Source organism: Eschrichtius robustus, chromosome 2 (assembly GCF_028021215.1).
Source record: "Eschrichtius robustus isolate mEscRob2 chromosome 2, mEscRob2.pri, whole genome shotgun sequence".
NCBI lineage: Eukaryota > Metazoa > Chordata > Mammalia > Artiodactyla > Eschrichtiidae > Eschrichtius > Eschrichtius robustus.
In genome coordinates this window covers 17455070-17479868 of record NC_090825.1, presented here as the reverse complement: position 1 = coordinate 17479868, position 24799 = coordinate 17455070, and the positions used below count along the sequence as shown (strand labels likewise).

Here is a 24799-nt window from a genome sequence, read left to right as displayed (position 1 = left end):
ATTCTTTATTTTCTTTCTAAATTCAAATTTTAAAAAATCTCTTTAATGAACTTCCAGTTTGATCTTAATTAATTATTGGTCTTCCATGATCCAAAATTAATATTATCAACTAACTACTGGACTTCTACTTTCATTCATTCATTAACGCATGTACGTATTGGGCACTTACTGTGCTTTAGACAGTCTATACAGAATAATGAAAGAAGTAGAGAAAACAGAGAACAATCCTTGCCATTACAGTTTAACATTTTAGCTCTGCACTGTCTAAGATGATAGCCACTGGCCATGTGTGGCTATTTAAATTACAACTTAAAGTAAGTTAAATAAAATCATGATCCATTTTCTTAGTCACTCTATCTATATTTCATGTTATCAAAATTCACACGTGGTAGCAGCTTCCAATTTGGAAAGGCCAGATACAGAGTATTTCCATAATGCAGAAAGTTCCATTGGATAGTACTGCTCAAGCCAGAAGTAACCAATAAATAAATAAACTAGTGAAAATTAAACTGTACACTGCATGGTATACTACCATGGGGAAAAATAAAGCATGGGAAAGTTATGGAAAGTGTAGGAGTGAGGTATAATCTCTTTTATAATGGTATTCAGGGAGAATTTTGTTAAAAAATATATTTGTGTAGAGACTGAAAGATGAGAGAGCAAGCTATGCAGATATGATGAAAAAGGGTATTGCAAGCAGACAGATTAGCCAATTTAAAGGTTCTAAAATATAAGCATGCTTAATTTATACCAAAAAGAGCATGGAATCTTGTGTGTCTGAAGAACAATAATAACAGGAGAAGTAAGGAAGACGCTTTGTGGCAGTAGCAACAGTGAGAAGTGTTCAGATATAGAATATATCCTCAACAATGAGCCAACAACGTATGTTGATGGAATGGATGTGAGGTGTGGCTAACAACTTCAAGATCATGGCCTGAAGAACAAGAAGGGTAGGGTACTTATTAATTTAAGGGAGGGAGATTGCAAGATTAGCAGGCTCTTACTGGAGGAGCTCCAATTAGGATATGGGTTTGGGTCCTGTTAATTTTAAAAGACCTACTTGAGATCCAAGCAAAGAAGTCAAATAGTGTTAAAGATATATTATTAGAGTTCAGGACTGAGATAAAAATGTAGGACTTGCTAGCCTATCAAAAGCACCTCAAGCTATTTAATGGAAAATATCATGCAGAAAATCAGTAAAATGAAGAATTCCAAGAACTGATCCCTGGATCTCTCCAGATTTTTTCCAAGAAATCAAAAAAGAATTCCAATACTTTTGGACAAAATCAGGAGTGTTTGTTTTCTTAAAGCCAAATGAATAAAGAATTTTAAGGTACTGATAACCTTTACTAAACGTTGCTACCAGGTCAAGCAAAATGAACTCAGGAAACTGATCACTGGACTTAGCAATGTAGAGGAAATACCTCATCCTTCCTGTAAATCATTTCCTCAGATGCTTTCAAAAGCCAATAATTATATCCTGGACATTTGCCTATGGTTCACCATAAGTAGCTCTAATTTCTTGGTAAAACCATTTACCAGTTGCAATAGATTCTACCTTTTCAGAACTATCACATCAGTTTCCTTATTTTTCTATTCCAATCTCTCCGCCATTAATGTACCTCAAGTCCAAAAGTTCAGTCATACACGTTTATATCAGCCCTTGCATTTTTTTCTTATCTCCTTCAAGAGGGACTTAGCTTCAAGTCATCATTTTACCTTAGCTGTATTAATTTTCAAGAAATAAAGTTTTCTATCTTGTCATTTTTATTAGGAAAAAATCAATGATTTATGCCAGGTACCAAATGTAGTATAATCCCATTTCTCTTCGACTGTATTTTTCCATTGAATATATTCAGTATTCCATTTTTTTTTTAAACCCTTCAATTTAATTATATGCTTCTTCAACTGTGGCCCTGTCACCTACCTGTACAAACCATTTCTTAAAATATTTACCTTTGAACACTGGCTCTATTTCCTCACTACCTTTCTCTCTTTAATGCAGAAAAATCTGTTTTCTTTCCATAACCTCTCTGAAATAACACTTCTAAAATCTTCATTGATTTCTCCACCTGGAAAGCTAGTGGTCAATATCCTTTTACTTGCTGTCTCAGCATTTGCTGCCCTCTTTCTTAAAACAGTTCCGTGATGTCACACTCTAGGCTTTCTCTTAACACTCATTTATTCTTTCTTAATCTCCTTTCAGTCTTATCCCATGCTACTTGGTCAGTATTTTGGGGTGCATTATTACTTTTTCATTGCTCCCTAGCAAAGCCCCATTACTGCTCCTACATCAGTAATCCAGCCTAGCCTCACTCTTTGAAACTGTAAATCTGCATCACTGCTTTGACATCTACTTCAAAGGAACCCCACAGGTACTTAAAATGAGTTTGTAGTCTCCCTCCTTTAAAGAATTTTATTTCCCAGTCTTGCCTAAATTCTCTATCACTGTGAATAAAACCATTATTCAATTAAATATCACAATCCAGCGACAAAGAGTAACCTTGGATAACTCTGTCCCTTTAATTTCTAATTCTCCACAATGTACTTTCCATTTTACATCTTAAATATTTCTTAAATTAGTACAGATATCTATCTCCAAAGCACTTATTTGGAGCAATCATTAGCTCTCAACTGGTCCACTGTAGCAACATTTTCATCTCCTTCCTTCCAACCCTTTTGCCCCTCCAACTTTTCTTCACTCAACAGTGAGTGTTTTAGTTCTGATAATAATAAAACAACATTTTCTCTTATTATTCACTTAAATAATTACCCATTACTTTTAGGATAAAGAACAAACTGACTTTTAAAAACCCTGCAACATCTGGGACTGTCTTGTGTTTCCTATTTCCCCTACAACTGGAGAACACCTGGCTCCCTGTACTGCAGCCACACCGGCCTTACATTTCATACACACTTTCTCACATGCATGTAATACTCTTTTGTCCTCCTTTCACCTCTGTCCTCTGAACTCATTTTTTTTTCTTCAGGGAATTCTCCATTAATCTATCTGATGAAGTCATATTTCATATCATGTATTTTCTAGAACTGTGCAACTGTCTATCACAACCTTCAGAATCATATAATTGTAGTTTCAGATATTTTTATGTAATTATGTCATTTGTTCCTATTTTCCTTTACTCTATATAGTCTCAAGACCTGGTGTTTCTTATAATGTGAAGTATGGATTTTTAGTGTGTAACATGGTCTCTGGAATTGTAGCCCCAAAAAATTATTTGTAGAGTTAATCAGTTAAATTCTGTCAATTAAATTCCTCTATAATATGATTTTAAACTACTTTTCTGGCTTTATATACTATCATTCCTCTACATTTGCTCACTCTAAAATAACACTTTATGACTTGCTCTTTCTGAAGATGTTTCTTACTTTTACACATTTTTCTCAAGATTTCATGCTCTTTTCTCTGACTGCAGTGCTCTCTCATCCAATTCTCCATTTCTCTTCTGAAATAGTACACATATTTGAAAGCCCACCTTGAATATTATCTCATCATTATAATATTTACTTCCTTTTAGTTTCCAGATTTTAAAAAATCTCTTCAAAGTCACTTTTTTTCTCATTTTTAACTTTATTTTTATTGCCTGAAGTGGGTCTCTTGTAGACAGCATATATATGGGTCTTGTTTTTGTATCCATTCAGCCAGTCTATGTCTTTTGGTTGGAGCATTTAATCCATTTACACTTAAGGTAATTATCAATATGTATGTTCCTATTACCATCTTCTTAATTGTTTTGGGTGTGCTATTGTAGGTTTTCCTTCCCTTGTGTTTCCTGCCTAGAGAAGTTCCTTTAGCATTTGTTGTAAAGCTAGTTTGGTGGTGCTGAATCCTCTCAGCTTTTGCTTGTCTGTAAAGGTTTTAATTTTTCTGTCAAATCTGAATGAGATCCCTGCTGGGTAGAGTAATCTTGGTTGTAGGTTTTTCCCTTTCATCACTTTAAATATGTCCTGCCACTCCCTTCTGGCTTGCAGAGTTTCTGCTGACAGATCAGCTGTTAACCTTATGGGAATTCCCTTGTATGTTATTTGTTGTTTTTCCCTTGAGGCTTTTAATATTTTTTCTTTGTATTTAATTTTTGATAGTTTGATTAATATGTGTCTTGGCGTGTTTCTCCTTGGATTTATCTTGTATGGGACTCTCTGTGCTTCCTGGACTTGAGTGACTATTTCCTTTCCCATATGAGGGAAGTTTACAACTATAACTCTTCAAATATTTTCTCAGTCCCTTTCTTTTTCTCTTCTTCTTCTGGGACCCCTATAATTCGAATGTTGGTGCATTTAATGTTGTCCCAGAGGTCTCTGAGACTGTCCTCAATTCTTTTCATTCTTTTTTCCTTATTCTGCTCTGCAGTAGTTATTTCCACTATTTTATCTTCCAGGTCACTTATCCGTTCTTCTGCCTCAGTTATTCTGCTATTGATTCCTTCTAGAGAATTTTTAATTTCATTTATTGTGTTGTTCATCATTTTTTGTTTGCTCTTTAGTTCTTCTAGGCCCTTGTTAAACATTTCTTGTATTTTCTCCATTCTATTTCCAAGATTTTGGATCATCTTTACTATCATTACTCTGAATTCTTTTTCAGGTAGACTGCCTATTTCCTCTCATTTGTTTGTTCCGGTGGGTTTTTACCTTGCCCCTTCATCTGCTACATATTTCTCTGTCTTCTCATTTTGTTTAGCTTACTGTGTTTGAGGTCTCCTTTTCACAGGCTGCAGGTTCGTAGTTCCCATTGTTTTTGGTGTCTGGCCCCAGTGGGTGAGGTTGGTTCAGTGGCTTGTGTAGGCTTCCTGGTGGGGGACTTGTGCCTGTGTTCTGGTGGATGAGGCTGGATCTTGTCTTTATGGTGGGCAGGACCGCGTCCAGTGGTGTGTTTTGGGGTGTCTGTGACCTTATTATGATTTTAGGCAGCCTCTCTGCTAATGGGTGGGGTTGTGTTCTTGTCTTGCTAGTTGTTTGGCATAGGGTGTCCAGCACTGTAGCTTGCTGTCATTGAGTGGAGCTGGATCTTAGCATTGAGATGGAGATCTCTGGGAGAGCTCTTGCCGTTTGATATTACATGGAGCTGGGAGGTCTCTGGTGGAGCAATGTCCTGAACTCGGCTCTGCCACCTCAGAGGCACAGGCCTGACACCCGGCCAGAGCACCAAGACCTTGTCAGCCACATGGCTGATATATACTGCCAAATAAAACTCAGGATCATCAACCAATATGAGAAATCTGAGAACCAGAAGAGATTCATCCAAATTTGTCTGGATTCTCCAAGGAGGTGGATGGGCACCAGAGGCCTCTGCTGGTACCAAGGCTCTGGTTCATTGTAGTGTTCAGGCGAAGGAGAGAAGTCTGCTTTGGGTCCCTTTGTTGATCACCAAAACAGTCAAAGTAGCCCAAGACTGGAAATAACTGCAAAGCCCATCAGGTAAATGGGAAAGAAACTGGAGCACATCCACCAGTGGAGTAGCACTAGGGACTTCCCTGGTGGTCCAGTGGCTAAGACTCTGCTCTCCCAATGCAGGAGGCCCAGGTTCAATCCCTGGTCAGGGAACTAGATCCCACATGCCGCAACTAAGTGTTCACATGCTGCAACCAAAGATCCTGCATGCCGCAACAAAGATCCAGCACACGACAACAAAGATCCCAGGTGCTGCAACTGAGACCGGGCACAGCTGCTAGTGTTGGAGGGTCTCCTGCAGAGGCAGGGGTGGCTGTGGCTCACCGTGAGGACAAGGACACTGGCAGCAGAAGTTCTGGAAAGTACTTCTTGGCGTGATCCCTCCCAGAGTCCCTCTTCAAAGGCACTTAAAGTCTACGTTGAATTATAGAAACTTGTATACTTTTCATACTTTTGTCCCCAAGGGAATTGTGTACTCCTCCAGTGCGAGGACAGTGTTTCCTTTTGGTTTCTATCCCTGTGACATCTGACTCAGTGCTTTGACGGTTGAAGTCAATTATTTATTTATTTTTATTAAGTTGGAATGCCCAAGGTCCCAGAGGAAAGGCAAGTATCAAAATCCATGCCACCTCATCCCATTACATGACATATTTCAACCTTGCATGAAAATTTGTTGGCAATATAATGGACAGACTCTATTATTTAAAACGCAACTTTAAGCAGATGTGAAAATTAGGAGTAGATGGCAATCATGATTTGTTAGTTATTAAAATTTATTTTTTGATTAAATGAAAAAATTCTAAATATATTGTCATCTATTAGGCTCTGATTTGGCCAGTTGCCTAATACTTCTCTACATGGTTGTAATCTTGGAATATTACATAAGTCATTCTTTAGTTAGGCTAAATTACTTTAAGTGATGCTACTCTTTAGAATCAAAGACTTAGATTAAATCCTTAAAACATCAATGGAATTTACAGAATTTACAACATGCTAGTTAATGTTTCTCACATTTTAGTTATTGATTTCCATTTTCTATGAATATCAAGATTAATTATTTCTCAAGTTGCCTGGATAAAGATGCACATGGTGTTCAATAAATTTTGATGTTCATTTTAGAAAGTCAGTATCTACTTATAAATTATGTAATTTTCATGATATTTATAACTGAAAAAGTAATTCCTTCTTTCAACTGAACACACACTTAAAAATCCTCTTCTTTGAAAAGATATTTTGGAAAATATAACTAATTTTCTGAAATGAATATACATTGTTTTTATTAATATTTTTCACTTTAACTCTAATACTCTTTTGACTCATTAAAATTTTATTATTGGGGAAACGTCTAGGAATTGGCAGGATTCAAATAGAATAACAAAAATGAAATATATAGCAGCTCATACACATAAGGCAAAATATTAGCAGATTGAAAGGTTGGGAAAAGGCAGCAAGGTGAAACATATAATAACACATGGAAAATTTGTTCATGTAACACCCAACTTCCCAGTAGGTAGTGAGACAGACACTCCATTGAGAAATAAAGATGTATTTCCCAGGGAGTGAAGGCAAATTGTCTGAGACAAAAATAAAATTGAAAGTGTATGAAGTGTGAACATGAAAATATACGAGCACTACTATTATGGACTGAATTGTGTGTCCCCTAAAACTCATATGTTTAAGCAAATGTGATGATAATTAAAGGTGAGACCTTTGGGAGATAACTAGGCTTAGATGAGGTCATGAAGGTGGGGCTTTCATGATGAAATCAGTGCCCTTAGAAGAAGAGATGCCAGAGAACTTGCTTTCCACTCACTCCTCACCATGGGAAGACACACCAAGAAGGCAGCATCTGAAAGCCAGGAAGAGAAGTCTCACCAGAAACTGACCATGCTGGAAACTTGATCTTGGTGTTAGAACCGTGAGGAAATAAATGTCTGTTGTTTAAGCCACCTAGTTTATGCTATTTTATTATGACAGCCCAAAATAACTAACATAACTATCAAGAGTTACACACAAAAATCAAACATTAATTTTACACCACCAAAGTAGGTTTAGAACCTGGATACTGCTGGAATTTGTCATTATCGGTTGCTTACCCACAGAGAAATAATTTAAATAATATAACCATGATCTTCCAAGAAAAGGCTTTTAAATTCAAAACTAAACCAACTTATTTAGCCTTAGTAACTGAACATCCTTTGCACTCAGGCTAATATTTTGGCTGTGAGTCTCTTCAAGGTTGTACCCCAAAAGTTAAATTTATGTGATGCATTTTACTTACAGCAACATTTATATTTCTTTGAAGCAATGAGATTTATCCTCATGTCTTACTCCATTGGTAGCAATTTTCAGAGTAAATATGACCAACTAGGCAGTAAAAATACATTGGGAAAATTTCAAAATGTTAACTACTTAGATCACCTCACATAGCTGGAAAAGATTATGCCATTCTCTTCCTTTATGTTATATAGACGAGGAACCAGTGGTTCAAAATCATTTATAAATTGATTTATAGATCCAGGAGAGGTAACCTGGTATTCTTACACTACACTGTGTTTTTGTAGTATTTGTTATGTATTATTTTATGCACTTTAAAAATTTCTAAAGCATTGCTAACTTAAAATTAAATGTGTATATGAAACAACTATACAGTCTTTTGCAAATGCAAACAAAAGCTAAGTTTATTCATTTGAACATAAAAATGTAGACTATTTTACAAATAAACAAAAGTACTACTCTATTTTTTTTGGTATTCTATTGTTTGAACTACACACTTTGCTGATTATCTAATTGACAAGTGACAACATATTTTAATCTAATATTATGATAATACTTGCAAATTCAGTTAAAGCTATGTAAACATTATCCACACAGCTACCTACCTACTGGTTTGAATTGTATATAATACATAATCTGGCATTTAATAGCACAATCAACACTAATGAAAAGAGTTGCTTATAAAATTTCGGTGCCTGGAACATAGAAGTAATTACGTATACCTTGAATAAGTAAATAAAGTAATAAATAAAATATTTTCTCCTTTTAAAAAATTATTTTGTGTTCAGGAACCAGAATTATGTGTTAATAAAAGATATTTTATTCACATTTTAGTAAATACACAAATGTAAGCATACATTATTCATTTTAATTTGTTTCATTATGAGTGTGTTTATTGAAATAATATATGTTTCCAGGCATTTGAAATCAATATTTATTAATTAGTCTTTACTCGTCCATAGGCAATGCGTAATGAGTATGGCTATTTAAAAATAAATGCCAGTGAAAAAAAGAATTCATGGCATAATTATGGCAGAATAAATATAAGAAAATCTAGGTAATGTAAATTTGTTTGAACTTTTAAAATTTATATTTATATCAGTACTTATTATTTCTTATTCAAATATATTTTTGAGATACTGTTTCTTGATACTTTTATTCACAGAATGCTTCTTCTTGTATGTATCATCCCTGACATAAAACACAAAAACAAAATCTATTCTTGAACTTAATTTTAATACTCTATAGTTACTACATGAATGTGAGAGTTGGCAAAGAGTTCTAGCAAATAAATAAACATCTCCAAATGTTTCAACACATATAGTCATAAAAATATCGCATTTTAAAATAAAATATATTGTATTACCGCAATATGGCAAGGTGGTTAAACAGGCTTCACATATTTAAATCCTAGCTCAACTGCTCATTTGCTTTTTAATATTAAAGAAATTACTAATTATTTCCATTTCTTATTTTACTTATTTAAAAAATAGAGATCATCATAATACCTGCTGTATCAGCAAAGGTTGATTGATGAAAATGGAAACGCAATAATAGTGGGAATGTGATTTACTATAGGAATTAAAGCTTGCACAAAGACAGAAAAATGAATGTCCAAACACAGGTAAGAGAGATTCAGCTGTATCACCACCTTGTCAATCTGAGAAGCCAAGCACATATTCAGCTACAGAAGGGCAAGTGCAAAGAGGGAGCTACTAGAATAGGAGTGTCAGCCTATTGCCTCTGTGAATCTACACAAAAAGCCCACTGGCAGAAGATCTGGACAATGAGTTGAGAGGGCAGTAGGACAAGCTGGAAAATTCTGGGTACTTCAGCATCTAACCACAGCAACATTCACTGAGTGATGGCCAATGCAACACTTCTTCATTCCACACCTTGTGAAAGTTCCTGGCCAACTCTAACCTAAGACTTGACAGGAAATTGGATTCTGGAAAATTTAGTTCCCAGTTTAACATGGTTGACAATAGGATAATGGGACACAACTTTATTGGACCTGCGACGATTACAGGAATTAATACAAAATTTGGTTAAACTCACACACCCGTTAAGTCCAAGAAATTAAATGAATCGCAATCACAATAGACATAAAGACACCCATCATAAGGCTTATCTAGTGGTAAAGATAAACTCTTAAAAGAAACTAGAGAAAAAGACACAATGTGTACAGAGGAAAGAAAATAAGCAAAACAATAAACTTCTTATCACAAACTCATGTCAGACAACAAATGTAAGAAAAACATGTCAGCCAAGGATTCTAAACACAGAGAAAATGTATTGTAATAATAAAGGGGAAATAGTTTTTCAGGCAGAAAAGTTCAGAACCCATTGTCCATGAACCTGCCCCAAAGATATGTAAAAGTAAGTCCTACAGGTAGAATAAAATTACACCAGACAAAAATGAATGAAAAGTGTCAGCAAAAGTAAATGCATGTGTAGGTATAGAAGATAATGCTTTTTATCTTGTTTTAATTATCTTTAAAAGATAATTTACTCTCTAAAGAAAACAATAACAATGCTCTGTGAGATTTGTGTGCAAGTTATATTTACTAATACAATAATAGAACTGGTAATACAGTAATAGAAATGAAAAAAAAAGTGCACTTTTGTACTATTCTTACATTATAAGTTAAGTAGTACATGTAATCTGAAGGTAGAATGTGATGTTAAAAAGTGTCTATTTCATACCATAGAGCAATCATTGAAAAAGAATAATAGAACAAAAATATATAGCTAAGATGTAATGACATTTAAAAAATCGAGATAAGGCATGAAACATTAAAAAAAAAAACACACAGAGAACAGACAGGAACAGAGAAAACAAACAGCAAGATGTCAGACTTAAACCGTAACAAAAATTACAAGAAACAAGAATGATCTAATCACTATGAGTTAAGGCAAGCTCACAGAGTATAAAGCTAGATGATAGAGCAAGATCAAAATAGTCACCTTACAGATATCCCACATTAAATAACAAGACACAATAAGTTAAAAACTAAAGAACATTAAAAAAAAAAGAAAACATTTTACCGAAGGTCCTAGGCAGTATAAGAAAGGCAGACAAGGAAATAAAAATAGACATACTGTAAGGGAAGTAGAAAGTCCATCTTTATTTGCAAAAGGAACTATTGTGTATACATAAATCCTGAAGAAATAAACAAAAATATAATAGATTTATATGTATCTTTAGCATGGCTGTAGGTTAAATGGGAAACATATTTATATATATATAATATTTTTATACGTCAGCCACAAAGAATCTAAATATGGAATTTTACAGAATAATAGCAAAACAAATGACAAAAGGATTAAAAGAGACAACATAAGTTTGTAAAAGATGAATACAGTTTGAGGGTTTAAATGGCCTGCCTTCAAGAGATATTATAGTCACAATAAACAACACAAGCTAGTATGAGAAGAAAAAATGTGTGTGTGTGTGAGTGTGTGTGTGTGTGTATACACACATATATATCAACTGAGTCAAGAAGAGAGAAGAGAAATAGTTGCATACATACAAAATCAATTGAGTTATGAAAAAGTACAAGGCTATTTAAATGTGGAAAAGAGAATCTTTGCAGCAAATTCCTCTAGTACAATTGGAAATTCATTACAATGGAAAATATATATCTTTCATTCAATTTTGTTATGAACCTAAACTGCTCTAAAAAATAAAGTTTATTAAAAATTAAAAAAAAGAATATATATTAAAAAAAACTCCCACCATACATAAAAATTAATTCCAGATGGATTATAGCCCTAAATGTGGAGACCTAAAATTAAAGATAAAAGTAAACTTGTAGAAATAAATGTTAATGGAAAATATTTGTGATCACCGGTTAGGCAAAGATTTCTTAGATATGACATAATAGCAACAATCATAAGGAGAAAAATTGAAAAATTAATTTTAAATTAAAAATAAAACTTTTGATCACCATAAGACATTTCAAAAAATTTAAAAAGCAAGACTCAGATGGAGAATACATGCAAAATGTATTTCTGACAAGGACTTTATTGTAGACTATATAAAGAATTCTTATAGATCAAAAATAAGCACACAAACAACTTGATAAAATTAATGGACAACACGTAAGCAAACACTCCACCAAAGAAGATATGCACGTTGCAAAGAGGCATATGAAAAGTTGTTCAACATAATTTTCGTCAAGGAAATAGAAATTAAAATCATAATAAGAATTTATTAAAATTCAAACAAAATTACTAACATTAAAAAGACTGACAGTACCAAGAATTTTAGAGTATGTAAAACAACTAGAACTTATTGCTGGTGGGAATATAAAATGGTATAGCCACTCTGGAAAAATTTGGCAGTTGTTTTATATAGTTAAAGATTCACTTACTATGTTATTCACCATTTCCATTCCTAGCTATTACCCAAGACAAACAGAAATATGGGTCTATACAAAAGCTTGTATATAGATTTACTCATAATAATTCCTGTTTTCAAACATGAAACAACCAATGTATTCATCAATACAAGAATGCATAAAGCCATTGTGTTGTATCCATAAAATAGCATATTACTTCGCAATAAAAATTAATGGGCTACTGATTCATGTGACAAGCCTTGTACCTCAAATCACGATGACAAGGTGAAGAAGGCAGGCACAAAAGACTATATACTTTAAGATACTACTTATTTGAAAGTTAAGAAAAAGAAAAATTGTGGAGACAGAAATCAGATTAGTAGTTACCAGGGGCTGGACGTTGGGGAGAAATTGACTGCAAATTGGCCTTTGTGACTTTGAAGTTTGGCTGAAATGTTCTGTATTATTTGGGGGCCAGTTAATAATGGTACATGTGCGTGCACTCACTAAAAATTCCCGCCTAACTGATTATGCAGATTATTAATATTCAGGCTGTAAAATTAATTAGTTAAAATGATGTAACATTATTTTAGGACATATCTTCCCCCAAGATATGTTTATCTTTGAAATGTTAACTGAGTTGTGTATATAAAAAAGCATATTAGGGGGCTTCCCTGGTGGCGCAGTGGTTGAGAATCTGCCTGCCAATGCAGGGAACACGGGTTCTAGCCCTGGTCTGGGAAGATCCCACATGCCGCAGAGCTGCTGGGCCCGTGAGCCACAATTACTGAGCCTGCGCGTCTGGAGCCTGTGCTCCGCAACGGGAGAGGCCGCGATAACGAGAGGCCCGCGCACCGAGACGAAGAGTGGCCCCCACTTGCCACAACCTAGAGAAAGCCCTCGCGCAGAAACGAAGACCCAACACAGCCATAAATAAATAAATAAATAAATAAAAATAAAGTCAGACAAGAGAAGTGTCTGATTATTTAAAAAAAAAAAAAAGCATATTATATACATCGTTGTGGCTTGAACTGTGTTCTCCCTAAAAAGATAAATTCAAACCCTATCCTCTGGAACCTGTAAATGTGACCTTATTTTTGGAAATAGGATTTTTGAAGATGTAAACAAATTAAGATGAGGTCATCCTGGATTAGTGTGGTCCTATCCAAAGGCTGGTGTCTTTGACAGAGGACACAGAGACACACAGAGAAATATGATGATGGAAACTGAGTTTGGACTGATAAAGCTACAAGCCATACAATGCCAATAATTATCTGCAACCATCAGAAGCTAGGAGAGACACATAGAACAGATTCTCTCTCAAGCCTCCGGAAGGGAACAACCCTGCTGAACTTTGATTTCAGACTCTAGTCTCCTGAACGGGGACAGAACAACATTTTTGTTATTTTAAGACATCAGGTTTCTGGTAATTTGTTATGGAAGCTCTGGGAAACTATTACATACACTTACTATCACACCGTTGTCATTACTCAAACAATTTTGAGACTTCCCTGAGAAACTGCCTCAGGCAGCAGTATGTTCTCAGTAACATTCTCTACACTAGGAATGTCTGTGTTTTCATGCTGGATTTGATCTATTAAATAGTTAAAACTGAATATAGTAACTTATACTACTTAAGATTTTTCCTTAAGAAAGTCCTGAAAATATTTTAATAAGAAAATAAGAAAAGCTGATACTTATTGAGAGCTTACAATGTGCTAAGCACTATACTTTGCTTTATGTTCAATATCTCACTTAATCTTAATAACAACCTTGTGAAATACATACTTACTTTATTACTGACACTTTACAGAAAAAGGCCAAGAAATTGGGAGATTAGATTAGTGTGCTCAAAGGTAAATAATAGTACACAGTGGACCTGCTAATTTCATTAAAACAATATTTGTTCAGTACCTACTCTATGCCAGCTAATCTTTTGAGGAATAAAACAGTGAATAATAAGAACAAAAATAAGATATAAAATAAACATGGTATGTATAATGTTCTCTACAATTTAAAAGAATGACTCAAAATAAACTGATTCACATGAAAGAGTTCATTACAAAGACAGAAATATCCTGAAATATTTTAACTGAAATTTCGTATAAAAATATTTTCCTTTGGAAGAAACAACCATCTTTTCTTTAGACCTGAGCTTTTTAAGTAAAATAAAATTGTTTCATGTTCCACAGTAGATAACTCAAGAGAAATCAGAGAGAAATGACTCCAAGATGTACTTAAATCCCCTGGGGTCTTATCAAGACTGATATTTAATACTAACCTTCTGGGCGGTGCTGTAAGCAATATGGTACGATCATATGGGAATCTGAGCAAATTTTTGTGGAGTATCAATACTGAAGTAAAATCCCTGTTGCCTATCTAAGTCTACCCTAAACTAATCTCAAATGATTTTTTGAAAAATGTGAATTTTTAAATTATTTCTGAAAGAACAAGACATATATTAGAACACTGACAATGACTGAAGAATGCACTATTTTAAGTTTAGTTATTATCATAACTTAATCATGTCCTATAAAAGTTTTCAAAAGACTTGCAATAAAATGAAAGAAAAAATGAAAACAGTTACAAGTTGAATTCTACAGAAAAATAACTTATATGTTTATAAAAATGAAGATGCTTGCTTATTTAATAGAATGTAGGTATGGGACAATGATTTAAACAGAATTCTTCCTTACTGCCATAAGAATATTAAGTAATTCAATGTCACGTCCCAATTACACAAATCTATTAGAGCATAAGTTAATAAGGTAAGGCGTGATCAAATATTGGAAGACTCTGTCTGCATGCTAAGACTTTACTATTAAATGACTTTAAGTGGGTTATTCTCATAAAGAGTTTTAACTTTTAAATATATATATCTGTTATCCTTGTATAGAATGACTTGGAAGGGAGGTAGACAAAAGCCATGAGGATCAGTCAGCAAGCAAATGAAATCATGCAGGTATGAGGTGATAAATTAGGTAGAAATGGGTAAAAGGAGAAATGAATAACTCATACAGCTCTATCAGAGATAGAATTTAATGCTATTGTTTGATGTTATACTAGCCAAAGGAAAAAATAATAATACACGTGATCTCTATTAAGATAACTGTAAGGCAGATCCCAGAGGCCTGGGAGAAAAAACAGGTAAGACAACCATGAAAATAATGAGTTCTAGAACACTTCAAGAAAAAGACATAAACTTTGATGAAAAGAAGAATATGAGAGATTGAGTTTAGTGGCCTTTGAAGATCAAATTCAAAACATGAGGTAAGAGTTCGTGGTCAAAATAAGAGTGGATTTTTGTGGAAAAATGTTTGTTAACATGTCATTTTGCCCCCAAGATCTTCAGTTACTGTTATATCTTCATGTCATAAGAGAGATTTCAAGGACATAGCCTCAAGATGACCTGTCAATTTTTAATAGTCTGTGTCTTCCATCCTCTTCAACTCTTAGTATTTCTCTAGGATTAACATAAATGCATAAATATAGAGAAATATGTTCTGGGCTTTGTATATCTACAAAGTAGATATAAAATATATGTACATTAATATATGTATGTATATAATAATGGATGTGTCTGGAATATATAAAAAGCATTCATAAATCAATAAAAAGCAAGATACCCTAATGGAACAATTGGCAAAAGATTCAAACAAGGTATTCACAAAAGATAATGTTCAACTGGACATAAGTCACATGAAAAAGTTCTCTATTTCATTCATCATAAAGTATAAACGCAAATTAAAACAGGAATATAATCTCACCAGCAGGGTAAATAAAAATAATAGACAATTTCATGTTTTGGGAGAACATGGAGCAACTGGAGCTTTCATATACTGTTGTTAAGAATTTAAATTAATGAAATCACTTTACAAAGGTGGTTGGTAGTATTTACTATAGCTAACCTACTTATACTTTGAGCAAGTAACTTCACTTGTGTGTATCTCCCCACCACATATGTTCAGCTAAATATATGAAAAAGACCATTCATAGCAGCAACATTTGTACTAGCTAACATCTGGAAAGGAGTCAAATGTCTATTTACAGCAAAACCAATTAATGAATTGTGATACATTCATAAAATGGACTACTCATTAATGAGATGAATAAACTACAACCAAATGTAGCAATATGGGTGAATGTCATATGCAAAATATTGATGAAAATAAGCTAGACAGACATAGTACATAATGGATGATCCCTTTTATATTAAGTGCAAAAACAATATATTATTTTAGATGTCAGCATTGTTGTTATTCACTTTGGGGGGAGGGGCAGTTGTAGTCACCAAAAAAAAGAGGTTGTGAAGGAGGATTTGAGGGATCTGGTAATACTCTGTTTCTTCCTATAAGAAGAAAAAAAGTGTGTGTTTACTTTCTGTAAATGCATCACTAATACAAATATGATTGTGTACCATTCTGGACTTAGGTTATGAACTTAATAAAATTTTTTGTATTCAAAAATAACTTGGTAAATATGCTGAGAAGCCCTAAGAAGCTAAATAGGATATAGTGGTAAGTCTAGAACTGCTAAGCATAGATTGAAATATGCATGATTCATTAAAATCCATGAAAAACTTGCTACTACCTCTGCATATCTAAAAAAATGAAAATATAATTATTAGTTCTCCTTGGAAGAACATATACAAATTACTATTATTTGAAATAAGTCTGTAGCTGAAAAGATTTTCACTTTCATTATTACAGGTAGCATGACTGCTTTGGAGTTTTTTGCAAAACTATTATAAATATTCAAAGTGATCTGTTTATCAGCCATTTAGTCAAGGATTTCGCCTCTGCAAAGTCAGAAAGGACACTCTCTTCCTTAGTGCCCTAGTACTCTCTCTTATTTAAAACCTACACTATTTCTGTTCTTTAGTGTGAATGCAAAGTTTAATGATCCACACACTCTAACCATCCAGTTTAAAAATAATGAAAAAGACATGTTGTAGGATCTGAAAAAAACTAGGCTAAAGTCCTCTCATAAAGACTTGTAATAACCCCATGTTATTACAGAACAAATATCATTGTACCAACAGACTGTCCTTGAGCCCATGCAATATCTGAGGTTAACTAGAAAATTCTAGGAGAAAAATATGTGAAGTCACAAAAGAGTCTCTCTGTAAATAGGTGATGACAGTAAAGATGTAGAAATGAAGACTCTAGGTGGATCTGTTTGTACATCAGTGTGCCTGTCTGTACATGCCTATAAGAAATGCTTCAGCAGACAATAAAAAATCCAAAGTTTGTTCTTCTTTCTCTTTATATTGTAGCTCTTTAGAAATATATAACCTGATGGACTTAATAATAGTCACATATTAAATAAAATGGGCTTCTAATTTATCAAATTCTTATTTTTTACCATGAAACTGAGTCAAACATCTATACTTTTAAAGGACTATGAGAGGTAGAATGACAAAAAAAATGTGGCTAACATGCCCATTAGTAAAAGTGTAAACCAGGCAAATGTTATATGCTAACACTTCATTTCTTTCTAAAATTATGTTTTAAAATTGAAGAGTGAGATTTATTTTTTCTGTTTTTTGCATAAAACATGGAAAGCAGCAACAAACAAACAACCAAACAAAAAACCAAAAAACCAACTTTACTATCCCCTTAAAAATGAGAACAGGCCTGCCCTTCAACAAAATAGTAAGATCAAAAGGCTATGTAATGAAAAAAAAAAATTCCAATGGGTGACATGCATTTCTGAGAAAGGATAAGACACATAAAGTGTTTCATCTAAGACATAACAATGGGAAATAGACTCAGCTACTATAAAATTAAGTTGGATCAAAACAGCTTAAATTTGATGACTTATTAATGCCAAGTAAGGGCTAGCACGCTAACTTGGAATACCTGAAAGCCCCAGACATAGGAGGAGACTGCCTTCCCTCGTCAACCCTTTTCATAGGTCAATTGCTCATGAGAGGGACTGAGAACAGGGAGGGTAGACATACCAACTTCACAGGATGCATGGCTTGCTGATGTTTGGGGCTGAAGAAGGAGAGCCTAAAGCAACCTCCCTGTTCACCAATCCTGCATGACTGCAAGGTAAGGATTGGCCACCCTGAGCAGTGTGCAGGAAAACCATCCACACTCAACCTGGATCTTGATGTGATGAAAGATGCAGCTCTCTGCTACTGGGGAAAGGAAGGAAATTGAACACCATCTGCCCCAGATCTTTCACTGCCTGAAGCAGAAAATATCTGTCACTGGGGGAAAGACAGAAATATGACCAATATTCCCCAACCCCATACATCAATACAAGGCCAAGACTGACTACCACTGGGAGGGGGCCAGAAAGACTCTGCATTGACCTAAAAGGCAAAGCTCTCTGATGCTATGGGAGGTACAGAACACTACCTACCACAGCCTCTTTAAATTCATGGCATTAAGCCATCTGCCCCTAAAGGCTGAGCAGGACACACACCCATCTCTGACAGTGCATCAGTACGAGGCAAACACTTGCTACGGTTGAGAGAGTACCAGGAAATCTCTTTGGGTTCAGGACTTTGCACTGAATAGGAGGAAGTGGTTGTTTGCTGTGGAAGAGTAGGAATGCTGAGAAAGCCTAAGACATGAGGCTCAAGGAAACAGGGCCTGTTTCAGGTTGCACTGGTAGCAGGGAAACTGAAAAATCTTTTCCCCACTGGATAAGTCTTACATTGGGTAGCAAGCAATGCCCTACTGCTGAGAGAGGAGCAAAGCACAGGGAGAAACCCATCTTTAGTAAAGTCTTCCTGGGACTGCTGAAAGCAGAAGGTGGAACAGTAACACCCAGAGAGAGCCTCAATCATTCCAGGCCTCACGCTAAGCAAAAAGCAGCAGCTGTCTATCACTAGAGGATTTTCAAATTCATGGGGCACTGAATATAAATAAATAAGCAAGAGTCCCTAACCCCACTCAACTACAAGCTAGATTGATATGGTACATTCAGAATAGACAAAACAAAGGAAATAATTTTGAACTTGAAGATGTGACAATAGACATTATCTTACCTAGAGCACAAAAATAAGACAGAGAAAAAATGGAATAGATAAGTGAAAACCATGGGACAATATGAAAACATTCAAATATACAAGTACTGGAAACCCAGGAAGAGAAGAAGGAAAGAGAGAATTGGTCACAAGAAATATTTTAAGAGATTAAGGTTGAGAATTTTTTAAATGTTTAAAAACAAACAAACAAAACCTCCCACAGATCCAAGAAGTTCAGAGAAACCTGAAGTGTGATAAATGCAAATAAAAACACAGCCAACTACCTCATAATAAAACTACTGAAAACAAAAGACAAAGGAAATTTATGAAAGAAGCCAGAGAAAACAAAGACATAGAATGAATTGATAGTAAAATTATAGCTGAATTCTCATAGAAACAATGGAATTCAGAAGACAATGACATTAAATCTTTAAAGAGCTAAAAAAAAGTCTAGAAGTCTATTTCCTGTGAAAACATAGTAGAGATAAAAGGACAGAAACAAATCTTAAAAAATTCATCTCCGGCAAAATTGTACTACCAAGAAATGCTAAAAGATAGTTTTACAGATTGAAACAAAAAGATATAAAGAACAATAGAGAATAAATAAGTTTCTAAATACACAGAACTCAAAAATTCCTATGTTTATACAAGTATATCACTAAATTTTCTAAATTAAAAAAAAACAGAGGTTCAGGGAGTAGTGTTCCTGTGGAAGGGCTCTAGTGAACTGGCTATGGGGCGAGGTTGTGCAGGTTGAACACTGGGGTAGGGTCCCAGGACCCCTGAAGAAACTGAGGAAGAGGCCATGACACCCAAAGTAAAGCAAAGGGAATAAAAGAAGTAAATACTCTTGAAAGTATCAACAATAAGTGCGTTTCTTCCAATCCAACAACATGGTATATCTCTCCATCTGTTTGTATCGTCTTTAATTTCTTTCATCAGTGTCCTATAGTTTTCTGCATAGAGGCCTTTTGTCTCCTTAGGTAGGTTTATTCCTAGGTATTTTATTCGTTTGTTGCAATGGACAATGGCGGTGTTTCCTTAATTTCTCTTTCAGATTTTTCATCATTAGTGTATAGGAATGCAAGAGATTTCTGTGCATTAATTTTGTATCCTGCTACTTTACCAGAGTCATTGATTAGCTCTAGTAGTTTTCTGGTAGCATCTTTAGGATTCTCTATGTATAGTATCATGCCATCTGCAAACAGTGACAGTTTTACTTCTTTTCCGATTTGGATTGCTTTTATTTCCAGTTTTTCTCTGATTGTCGTGGCTAAATCTTCCAAAACTATGTTGAATAATAGCAGTGAGAGTAGGCAACTTGTCTTGTTCCCGATCTTAGAGGAAATGGTTTCAGTTATTCACCACTGAGAACGATGTTGGCTGTGGGTTTGTCATATATGGCCTTCATTATGTTGAGGTAGGTTCCCTCTATGCCCACTTTCTGGAGAGTTTTTATCATAAATAGGTGTTGAATTTTGTTGAAAGATTTTTCTGCATCTATTGAGATTATCATATGGTTTCTATCCTTCAACTTGTTAATATGGTGTATCACATTGATTGATTTGTGTATATTGAAGAATCCTTGCATTCCTGGGATAAACCCCACTTGATCATGGCATATGATCCTTTTAATGTGCTTTTGGATTCTATTTGTTATTCTGTTGAGGATTTTTGTATCTATGTTCATCAGTGATATTGGCCTGTAGTTTTCTTTTTTTGTGACATCTTTGTTTGGTTTTGGTATGAGGGTGATGGTGGCCTCGTAGAACGAGTTTGGGAGTGTTCCTCCCTGTGCTATACTTTGGGAGGGTTTGGGAAGGATAGTTAGCTCTTCTCTAAATGTTTGATAGAATTCGCCTGTGAATCCATCTGGTCCTGGGCTATTGTTTCTTGGAAGATTTTTAGTCACAGTTTCAATTTCAGTGCTTGTGATTGGTCTGTTCATATTTTCTATTTCTTCCTGGTTCAGTCCTGGAAGGTTGTACTCTTCTAAGAATTCATCCATTTCTCCCATGTTGTCCATTTTATTGGCATATAGTTGCTTGCAGTAGTCTCCCATGATCCTTTGTATTTCTGCAGTGTCAGTTGTTACTTCTTTTTCATTTCCAATTCTGTTGATTTGAGTCTTCTCCCTTTTTTCTTGATTAGTCTGGTTAATGGTTTATCAATTTTGTTTATCTTCTCAAAGAACTAGCTTTTAGTTTTATTGATCTTTGCTATCATTTCCTTCATTTCTTTTTCATTTATTTCTGATCTGATCATTATGATTTCTTTCCTTCTGCTAACTTTGGGGTTTTTTTGGTCTTCTTTCTCTAATTGTTTAGGTGTAAGGTTAGGTTGTTTACTTGAGATTTTTCTTGTTTCTTGAGGTAGGATTGGATTGGATTGGAAGAATCAATACTGTGAAAATGACTATACTACCCAAAGCAATCTACAGATTCAATGCAATCCCTATCAAACTATCAATGGCATTTTTCACAGAATTAGAACCATACATTTCACAATTTGTATGGAAACAAAATAGACCCCGAACAGCCAAAGCAATCTTGAGAAGGAAAAATGGAGCTGGAGGAATCGGGTTCCCTGACTTCAGACCATACTACAAACCTACAGTAATCAAGCCAGTATGGTACTGGCAGAAAAACAGAAATATAGATCAATGCAACAGAATAGAAAGCCCAGAGATAAACCCATGCACATATGGTCACCTTCTCTTCGATAAAGAAGGCAGGAATATATAATGGAGAATAGACAGCCTCTTCAATAAGTGGTGCTGGAATAACTGCACAGCTACATGTAAAAGAATGAAATTAGAACACTTCCTAACACCATGCACAAAAATAAACTCAAAATGGATTAAAGACCTAAATGTAAGGCCAGACACTCTCAAACTCTTAGAGGATAACATAGGCAGAACGCTCTATGACATAAATCATAGCAAGATCCTTTTTGACCCACCTCCTAGAGAAATGGAAAAAGAAACAAAATAAACAAATGGGATCTAATGAAACTTAAAAGCTTTTGCACAGAAAAGGAAATCATATACAAGACAACCTTCAGAATGGGAGAAAATATTTGCAAATGAAGCAACGGACAAAGGATTAATCTCCAAAATACATAAGCAACTCATGCAGCTCAATATCAAAAAAAAAAAAAATCCAAAAATGGGCAGAAGACCTAAAGAAACTTTTCTCCAAAGAAGATATACAGATTGCCAATAAACACATGAAAGAATGCTCAACATCACTAATCATTAGAGAAATGCAAATCAAAACCACAATGAGGTATCACCTCACAGCAGTCAGAATGGCCATCACCAAAAAATCTACAAACAATAAATGCTGGAGAGGGTGTGGAGAAAAGGGAACCCTCTTGCACTGTTGGTGGGAATGCAAATTAATACAGCCACTATGGAGATCAGTATGGAGGTTCCTTAAATAACTAAAAATAGAACTACCATATGACCCAGCAATCCCACTACTGGACATATACCCTGAGAAAACCATAATTCAAAAAGTGACATGCACCACAACGTTCATTGCAGCATTATTTACAATAGCCAGGACATGGAAGCAACCTAAGTGTCCATCGACAGATGAATGGATAAAGAAGATGTGGCACATATACACAATGGAATATTACTCAACCATAAAAAGAAATGAAATTGAGTTATTTGTAGTGAGGTGGATGGACCTAGAGACTGTCATAAAGAGTGAAGTAAGTCAGAGAGAGAAAACAAATACCATATGCTAACACATATACACGGAATCTAAAAAAAAAAAAAAAAAAAAACGGTTCTGATGCACCTAGGGGCAGGACAGGAATAAAGATGCAGACGTAGGTAATGGACTTGAGGACATAGGGAGGGGGAAGGGTAAGCTGGGACGAAGTGAGAGAATAGCACTGACATATATACACTACCAAATGTAAAACAGATAGCTAGTGGGAAGCAGCTGCATAACACAGGGAGATCAGCTCTGTGCTTTGTGACCCTCCCTTTCCCACCCCTCTTAGAGGGTTGGGATATTGAGGGTGGGAGGGAGGCACAAGAGGGAGGGGATATGGGGATATATATGTATACATATACCTGATTCACTTTGTTATACAGCAGAAACTAACACAACATTGTAAAGCAATTATATTCCAATAAAGATGTTAAAAAAAAAAAAAAGAGTAAATGGGTTTAACAGAAGAATGGATTTGTGAAACAGCATCTGACAACCACTCTCTTAGTGACAGCTGACAAATGAACTGTGAATATTTTGCTAACAGCCATTGGAGCAAGCTCAGAAGATTGATGCTAACTGCTTGTAACCCATGGAAAAGAACAGGTGAATGTCAGCATAAAAAAATTATGGTAAAATGGATTCTAAGTCGCTAATGATTTCAGAAGTTATTCTGATGGTGCAAGTCAGTAAGTAGGTTCTGAACTCCACCAAAAAGGTGAATTACCTTCAGAATTACAGAAGATTTTTGATAAAGAAATGGTGGATGTTAGTTGAAGACAAAAAAAAAAAAAAAAAAGAACTATGTATGTCAATGAAGACTGTATTCCAGCCCTTCTCAGGGCAGGATCACAGACTGGAAAGTGCTACACCAAAATTTTTTTCTAAAGCAATGAGCATTGAGGATGAGAATAAAGACACTCTGCCTGTTGTCTAATAATCTGGAACATTTCACTAAAATACAGATCTGGTTAGCCAAATGGAAAAGGATCTTCCAGAAATTTTATATTTCCTGTAGGCATTAATAGCTATTCATTTCCCTCTAAACACTGCTTGAGCTGCATCTCACAGGTTTTGGGTAAGCCACATCAAAGACTTCATCGGAAAATACCAAGGATCTCAAAGAAGTCCTCCCTTTCCCTGGCAGTGCCACTTCCTTTTCTCAAATTGCTAGATGAAACAGTCACACTGGAAGAAGCAAATTTGTACAATGTTTCAATCATTGAGAGATTCCAAAAAAGAGCTGAACATTTTAGAGAACTTCCATAGCATTAATTTTTAATGGACTAAGTGGGAAATTTGGAGAGGAATAATGATTGTAAGTAAACATGCAGACCAAAATGCAGTAAGGAAAAGTCATATTCACTGGACCTTTGATCCAGGTCCTATTTTACTGTCCTCTGATGAGAGTTCTAAAAATAAGTACAAGTTAGCAAAGTAAACTATGACTGGAGCTATGTTCCTGAAATTCAATGCATTTTTCCACATTTTCAAATATCAGTTAATCAACATAAGCTACATTTTGTAGCTATATAATTAAGAATTTTAACATCATATAAATTAGCAAATATGTTTGTATTATGATTCATTATTTTGATTCCCAAACAGCAGTGATTTTTTAAAATGTTAGCTGCCTCAGATTTAAAAAGAGCAGTGAATTTTTTAAAAAAATGTACATTGCAAGTTAAAAGCATCAATGTCATTATTTTATAACTGAGATATAATCAAAAGACTACAAGACCCTGCTTTCACCTTAACTATGACTAAACTTCACAGTGTGTTCAGTTTTCATTCTGTAACGTCAAGATATACTCAGATATTAATTTGGCAACTGTATCTAAGATGTATATATATTTATGAATAAAATTTTGTAGCTTATTAAAATGCCAAAAATAATAAAAGAACATAAGTATATTAGTTTATTATATAAAATGCCCTGCACTGGATGACTTAAACCATAGCAATATATATTCTCACAGTTCTGGAGACTGGAAGTTCAAGATGAAGATGCAAGCAGGGGAGATGGTTCCTCCCATGGCCTTTCTCCTTGGCTTGTACATGGC

General features: G+C 34.8%; 1 long non-coding RNA gene and 1 pseudogene across 12 annotated transcripts in view; one reads left to right on the top strand and one right to left on the bottom strand.

Annotated features, from left to right (window-relative positions):
• Positions 1–24799, bottom strand: part of LOC137759205 (uncharacterized) — a 520553-nt gene that overhangs the window by 449676 nt on the left and 46078 nt on the right. The window lies entirely within an intron of this gene.
• LOC137755078 (UBX domain-containing protein 2A-like) lies at positions 18072–24005 on the top strand (annotated as a pseudogene).